Source organism: Magnolia sinica, chromosome 3 (assembly GCF_029962835.1).
Source record: "Magnolia sinica isolate HGM2019 chromosome 3, MsV1, whole genome shotgun sequence".
NCBI lineage: Eukaryota > Viridiplantae > Streptophyta > Magnoliopsida > Magnoliales > Magnoliaceae > Magnolia > Magnolia sinica.
The window spans coordinates 42731586-42740399 of record NC_080575.1 but is presented as its reverse complement, the minus strand read 5'-3'; positions in this window follow the sequence as shown (position 1 = coordinate 42740399).

Here is an 8814-nt window from a genome sequence, read left to right as displayed (position 1 = left end):
TTGTGGTATTTCAAAATATATGGATGGAGTGGATTTGTCACGGAAGCGGGTACCACACAGCCCCAGGGACAGAGATATAGCCGTCCCCGGGTCACAGCGAATCAGGTGTTGCCGGAATACATCCCACGTATTGCTTTTATAGGATACGTCAGGACTTGACCTTTTGGATCTGTGTCAATTTCAAACGATCTAAACCGTTTATACAACGGGCATCACCTAGAAAAAGAAACAAACTTTTAGGTTAGGATATTTAAAGCCTTCTACCATTCAACTCTTTTCAAATGAATATAGACCGTCACCCCGTACTTTGAACTATCAAGGGTTGAAATATTTCAATAGGACAGTAATTCTTAATTACCTTACATCCACGTTGAAAAGAATCATGAGCCGAAGAGAAATTCAAAGATACGAATCACGGTATCATATGGTGCGAGTGGGGCGTGGCATCCACGCCAGTTATCGGATAAGCTACGCCTGTACACCACCAGTGTAGCATTTGGCAGTGGTACTGATTGTCTTGATATACCCACTGCCTGCGGACTGATTCGTGTTCGTGGTGGACCCCACTGATGATTAATTCCTGGAAGCGGATTGGCTGGTGAACCTCACACCAGCTATATAGCTGCTGTATTCAAGACAGAAGTTCTGTCTTAAGGCTTGCAGTGGGGGATTGAACGTCTACCATTGAAACCCTTTCTGGGGTCACCGTAGTTTTGGATCAATATAAAATTTGTTTTTCCTCTCCATTCAGTTTTTTGTGGCCTTATGAACAGATTGGATGGAAAATAAAAGTCCCCCACGCGTGCCAGATTGGTACGTCTGCAGCTTTCTCTGGCTCCTGGCGGACAGTGACACCACCGGTGGCACCTCGGTACTGATCGGTGCTGGAAAAGCTTTGTTGGCGCCACCACATGGTATGCGTTTTATACACTGTTCATTCATTTTTACAAGATCATATTAGAGAATGAGCTGAAAAATGAGGTAGATCCAGATCTCAGGTGGACCGTATCATAGGAAACAGTGGTGATTGAATACCCACCATTAAAAACTTATGAGGGCTAAAAAAAAGTTTTTGCATCAAGCGGATATGCTGTGTTTTTCCTTCTTCTATGTTTGTAAGACCTGTTGTCTACGTTTGTAGGACCTTTTCAACAGGCCTGATGGCAAATAAACATTCCGGTGGGCCTAATTAAGCTTTCAATGGTCGGCGTTGAATCATCATTCTTCCTGTGGTGGTGTAATCCTTCTGCCAGCACCCACCTCAGCACCGGTCGATGATGGAAAAGCTTTTGTAACCCTACCATGATGTATGTATTTTATCTATGCCTTTCATCCATTTTGCCTGCTCATTCTACGCTACCGTCCATCCAAATCTAAAGTGGATCAGGCCATAGGAAACAGTGCGGCCACTTTAATGGATGGAACTACTGTTTCCTCTGACGTGGTCCACTTAAGATATAATTTATTTTTAAGATCATGCCTGAAATTGAGCTGGAAAAAACTGATGGATGGAGTGGATCTACAACACATACATTAAGGTGGGTCCCACGGTTAAGGAGTAAGTGAGCTATTACCATTGGCGCCATTTCCCACGCCAGTGGATTATCATTCCTTGACACTTCTTATGAAATCTAATCAGGAATCATTTGTCGACTTGCCAAATTCTCAGCCGGCCTACTCGTCAGTGCACCACTCACTCACTCATGGAATTCCCTCTTTTGGTTCAAGTCCACGTGAGCAAGAGTATGCGCACTGATGCTTGTATTACAGTAGCCCACTGGGCCTTCTTTCTTTCTTTTTTTCTTTTTTTTTTTTCCACTGACACGGAGTTCACTAGGTTTCCTTGGGGTGGATTGCGTGCGACCCGGACCACATGTAGTTCCTTTGGTTGTAACCTGGGTTGGTCTCACCATAATGCCTGTGAGAAATCCACCCTATCTATCAGTTTTTGCAACTTATATATTAAGACATGAGCCCATAAATAAGACAGATCCCAAACTCAACTAAGCCACACCACAAAAAACAATGTGGATTGAACACTCACCATTGGAACGTTCATGGGCCACAAGTTTTGGACCAGGCTAATATTGTTGTGCTCTCAGTTCTTGCTGTGCAAATGATCTTATGAACTGTTTAGATGGTATATAAACATTTCATTAGACTCTTATAAGGTTTCAATGGTTGTCATTTCCTTCTGATACTTTGTCCGTTGTGTATCCCACTTGAGTTTTGGATCTACCTTATTTTTTGCTTATGTCTTGACAGCAGGAAAAATGAACATGCATTGTGAATTTCTCGTAAACATTAATGTGGGCCACAGCTAGGTTCAGATCGCAGGAAAACTCCCATCCAAGGTTGCATGCAATTTGTGTCCAGAGAAATTTACCATTGTACGACCCATTTATGGCCCACTTACCCTTTCGAGCCCACTTCTTTTTACCTCACCTGAATAAGCCCCACCTGCACGGACAGCTTTTCTTAGTCGAAAATGCCCCTGCTTTTCCGTTCATCCGATCGGCTGGTGCTCGAAGACGAGCGCTGGTGCTCCTCGAACTCCGAGTTGCATGAACGTTTCAAAAGAGATCAAAGTTACATGGACCCACGGTTATGCATTTATTATGTCCACAACATTGATCCATATTTGGAGATCATTTCAGAGCATTATAAAAAAATATAAAATATAAAATATATATATGAAAAAAAACCATATCCAAAGATCAACTGGACCACACCACAAAGAGCAGTGGAAAATTGATTTTCACTGTTGAAACCTATGTAGGGCCCACCATAACATTTATTTTCCATCCAATCTATTCATAAGGTCACAAAGACATGGACAAAGAGGAAAAACAAATTTTATAATGAACGAAAGCTTCCGTGACCCCTAAAAGGGTTTCAATGGTAGATGTTCGATCCTCCACACCCTTTTACAGTGTGGTCCACTTGATAGCTAGATCTGTCTTATTTTTCGTCTCAAGCCTTAATATGAGTTCGCCAGATAGATGGACGGTTTGGATATAACACATACCTTGTAATGGGACCCTAAAAAATTGGTGGGGATTACAATAGGAAAAATAATAATAATAATAAGAAGCCAGCGAGCTGGGGTCGACCGGGTTGAGACCAGTCCACTGGGTTAGACCTGGACCTATGGCTACGGATTATAACCGTAGCCATAACGGTAGTGTTATGCACGATTTCTCTCTTTTTTTATTTTTTATTTTTTATTTTTTTATTTTTTACATGGAGAAGTTTATTCTACCTACATTTTTCTCTAATAAATATGTATATATAAGCATATAAATTTTTTTCATGGAGAACTTTATTCTACCTACATTTTTCTCTAATACATATTTATAACGATAGCCATAATCGTAGTGCTATGCGCTTTTTCTTTTTTTCTTTTTTTTTACATGGAGAACTTTATTCTACCTACTTTTTCTCTAATCATATTTATATAAATATGTATATATAAGCATATAAAAAAAAAAAATCACTCTTTTTTTTTTTTCATTTCTTTCTTTATTCATTTAACAAGAATATCTTTTAAACCAAAATTAGTTATTTGGCGTACCATGCATGATTTTAGGGTAGGAGAAGCTGCTTTAGCCAACCAACCTGGTTATTTTCCAAGATTCCATCAGGTCGGTGATCGAAAATCCATTTCATTCACTTCGCGGTCAATTTCAATCAGTTCACAGTCAATTTCATTTATTTCATTCACTTTGTGGTCAATTTCATTCACTTCGCGGTCAACTCAATTCATTTCACGGTCAATTCCCTTCATTTCACGGTGAATTTCATGCATTTCGTGATCAATTCATTTTACTTCACGGTCAATTCCATGCATTTCACGATCAATTCGCTTCACTTGACGGTCAATTCGCTTCACTTGACGGTCAATTCCCTTCACTTCACGGTCAATTCCGTGCATTCCATGGTTAATTCACTCCACTTGACGGTCAATTCCATGCATTTTACGGTCAATTCCGGCAATTCCCCTTCACTTCACGGTCAGTTCCCTTCACTTCACGATCATTTTCATGCATTTCACAGTCAATTCCCTTCACTTCACAGTCATTTTCATGCATTTCATGGTCAATTCCGACGATTCTGCTTCACTTCATGGCCATTTCCATGCATTTCACAGTCAATTCCCTTCACTTCACGGTCAATCCATGCATTTCACGGTTAATTCCCTTCACTTCACGGTCAATTCCATACATTTCACAGTCAATTACGGTGATTCCCCTTCACTTCACAGTCAATTCCATGCATTTCACATCAATTCCCTTCACTTCACGGTCATTTTCATGTATTTCACGGTCAATTCCCTTCACTTCATGGTCATTTCTATGCATTTCACGATCAATTCCGGCGATTCCGCTTCACTTCATAGTCATTTTGATGCATTTTATGGTCAATTCCCTTCACTTTACGGTCATTTCCATGCATTTCACGGTCAATTCCCTTCACTTCATGGTCGATTCCATGCATTTCATAGAAATGACCGTGAAGTGAAGGGAATTGACTGTGAAATGCATGGAAATGACCGTGAAGTGAAGGGAATTGACCGTGAAATGCATGGAATTGACCGTGAAGTGAAGGGGAATCGCCGGAATTGACCATGAAATGCATGGAATTGACCGTCAAGTGAAGCGAATTGACCGTAAAATGCATGGAATTGACTGTGAATTGAAGGGAATTGATCGCAAAATGCATGGAATTCACCGTGAAGTGAAGGGAATTGACCGTGAAATGAATTGAGTTGATCGCGAAGTGAATGAAATTGATCGTGAACTGATTGAAATTGACCGCAAAGTGAATGAAATGGATTTTTGACCATCGACTTGATGGAATCTTGAAAAATAACCAGGTTGGTTTGCTAAAGTAGCTTCTCCTACCCCAAAATCATACGTGGTACGTCAAGTAACTAATTTTGGTTTAGAAGATATTCTTGTTAAATGAATAAAGAAAGGAATGAAAAAAGAGAGAAAATTTTTTTATATGCTTATTTATACATATTTCTATAAATATGCATTAGAGAAAAATGTAGGTAGAATAAACTTCTCCATGCAAAAAATAAAATTAAATTTTTTTTTTTTTAAAAAAAAAGAGAAAATAGTGGATAGCACTACGCCTATGGCTACGATTATAATCTGTAGCCACTTGCTATTCCCCTCTTACAATCGGCGTCTTATTGCTACGGTTATAATCCGTAGCCATAGGGACACCCAGCTTTCTCAAAAAAATGAAAAAACATTGGCATTTTCGACCCGTGGCAAGTTGTCCGTATAGCTGGGGCTTATTCTGGTGAGGTAAAAAGAAGTGGGCATTAAAAGGTAAATGGGTCATACAGTGGTAAATTTCTCGTTTCCTTCTACTACTTTAGCGGGCGTAGGGGCCACTACTTCGCCAATTGCCGGGGATGAGAATCAACCACAACACTAACCCATCAAAAACCCAACAGAAGTAATGCTTGGCTAGGTTAAGTCAATTCCAAGATTGGAATGAGTTTTATTAACCCGATAATTTAATAACCAAGTTTAAAATATATTTGGCGTGGGATGTTCAATCATCGATCCATAAGGTTCATTCAATGGTACCAATGGGAGAAAGTCATGGTGCAAAAATCACACTGATCAAATAATCCTAACCACTTGAATGGAACCAGTTTGTTAAAGTCATCCCTAGTTTATGAACCATAACATAATTAGAATCTTCAAACTAAAAGTACTACTTTGGAATTATAGGAAATAATATTAGAATTTATGTAGTACATGCTTCAATATGATTATTAGAGCTATTTTGTTTCCTTGTATAATTGCGTGGTCCACCTGAATCACATGTGTGGCTGATTTTTGGACCCAGATTAACATGGAGTGAGACACTTGGTTGGGGTGAATTTCACATAAATATCATGGTGGGGCCCACCCAAGCCATTGACCATTTGGTAGATTTCACATAAACATTATAGTGGGATGTACCCAAGAGACAGGTCCCTTTGCTCACACAACGGGCCTCAACTTCTATTAAAAAATCTAATGGCCCCAACTTCTATTAGGAAATCTAATAGAAAGTACTCCGTGATAATTATTTAAACTAGTAGGGTGGCTTATTGAAATCATTTTTGAAAAAGTACTAGAATATAATTAGGTTTTTTTTTTTTTTCCCGTAAGATTCCATTGTTATCATCATCATAACTAGTTGGGTGATCCTAATCCTTTTGTTTCCACCTCTTATATCTTGGTCCATAATGCCAACAATTTTGCATGATTTTGTCTCCATAATTAATTTTTATTAGATTTCTTAGTCTAAAAATCAAGGATAAAAGAGAAAATTTCAATGGAGGTTGGCGTATTTTGGCACAGAATATTTGTCATCAACCAAGGTTATTTTTTGTCATTTTTAACATTTCAAAATGGCCTTTAGCACCTAACATAGCTCTCTTGATAAGTCTGTTCCTTCCCTTCCATGTGCAACGTCCGAGCCATAGCCCTAGTTGTGTTAAAAGTTAGACTTAGGCTTCGCCAACCATCAATGGCAGGCATGAAACTCTAAGGGGCATTTGCATAGTAAGTTACTTTGGATAAGTCACTTATCCCGTAAGTAGCTTATCTTGGTTTCTACTTGTTCGGTGGATAAGCATACTTGGTATACAACATGCTTTTCAGCTAAAATTTAGAAAAGCTTTTTTCATTTCCAACATCATAAATAATTATCCCTTAAGTTTGTTTGGTTCTTCTCACATCCACCATCCATCATATGGAGCCAACCGTTGATGCAGACAATTCATCGTGTGGGCCCGACCTTCAATTTGGGTCATCCATCATACATGCCCACCTTTGATGTGGGCTATTCGTCATTAAGGGCTGACCTTTAATGTTCACTGTTGATTATGTGGGGGCCACCTTTGATGTTGGCCATTATCATGTAGGGCCCACCTTCAATATCCATTGCCCATCATGTGGAGCCCACCTTTGATGTGGATCGTCCATCATATGGGCCCCACCTACGATGTAAGCCATCCATCATGCGGGGCCTACCTTGGATATGGACCACTCATCATTAGGGCCAACTTTTGACATGGACTGTCCATCATGTGGGGCCCACCTTGATGCAAATCATCCATCATGTGAGACCCACCGTTATTAATTGCCCATCATGTGGAGCCCACCTTTGATGTAGATTGTTCATCATATGGGCCCCACCTTCAATGTAGGTTGCATATCATGCGAAGCTTGCCATGGATGTGGGCCATTCATATTAGGGCCCGACCTTTGATGTGGACTGTCCATCATGTGAGGTTACCTCAATATAATATGGGCCATCCATCATGTGGGGCCCAGCTTCAATGTCCATTGTACATCATGTGGAGCTCACCTTCGATGTAAATTGTCTATCGTGTATGCCCCACCTTTGAAGTGGGTTGTCCATCATACCAACCTACTTTGGATGTGAGCTATTTATTATTATGGGCCGACCTTTGATGTGGATCATCCATTATGTGGGCCCACATTAATATGGGGTCATCTATCATGTGGGGCCCACCTTTGATGTGGACCCTCACACAAGGCCCGCCTTTGATGTGGACACTCTAACATTTGGGGCCTCTTTTGACATGGTCATGAGAGAATCTCCTTTTGACATAGACAATAAGAGAGAGAGAGAAATAGAAAAGTAATAAGTTAAAAAGTTATTAAAAAGATAAAAATACTCATTAAGATTAGTAACTTTTAACACATAACTTACTTTTAGATGCTTATCAAACTAACTTAGAAGAAAAAAGTAATTTAATGTCTTAACATGTAACACCCTGACTTTTCAGGACCCGAGTATATGACCCGTTTCCCAAAAACTCAAGTGTTAACTAATGGAGAGACGAATTCCATACATAATTTTTTTTTTCTTTCATCAGAGTTAGCAATTTAGCGTAGCATGGACAAATCATATATAATGGAAAATTTACACTTATATTTATAATGTGCAAAAATCGCCCATAATGACTTATACAAACCAATGTCATCATTCTTACAATTACAAAACGAAACAATATCACATGTAAAACAAGGTAAATTACAATAATCTTAAGCCGTGAAATCTTATAACAACCCTTAATAAATACAGTCATGCACCCTTATCAACCATAGCCTGCTCCTCATCAATATGAACATGAATGTCGTCTGGGCCACCTGTGCTACCTGTATGGTTATATATTGATGGATGAGTAGCCAACTCAGTGTGAATCCTCCTTAAGATTACACACCGCCGCATTAAGTAAGCATAGTTATAAAATGAAGCATACAAAACAATACATGATGCAGGTCTTATTAGATGCATGGATGCGTGAATGCAGTCATCGCCCCGGGGATTCACATCCGTGTGAAAGTTGGGCTCATCACCCATACAATCATCGACCTGAGAAAATCATCCAGTCAGATAGAGGTTAATCGTCAGAGAAAGCATATTACGTGTAGCATAATGGCTGCCTATTGTACATCACGTACATTAGCGATAGATACTGGTCTGTGCCATGTATGCATGATTAGTCAAATTATTATTAGTTCGGTTACAATCAGCCAGTTTAAAATAAGCTCAAGGTCACTACGGGGGCTCATTACCAGCGTAAGCCGACAGCTTGGGCATAGGTCCCATACCACCATCCCCGACTCATGAGACTACCATCTTAGGATGTTTAATAGAAACCCGTTGACTAGTGGCCAATCATATTACAATATATGGGGCTTTCCATCGTATAGTTGCATAATATAAATCATCGAACCCACATAGGGAAAATACCAAAATAAAGCCACA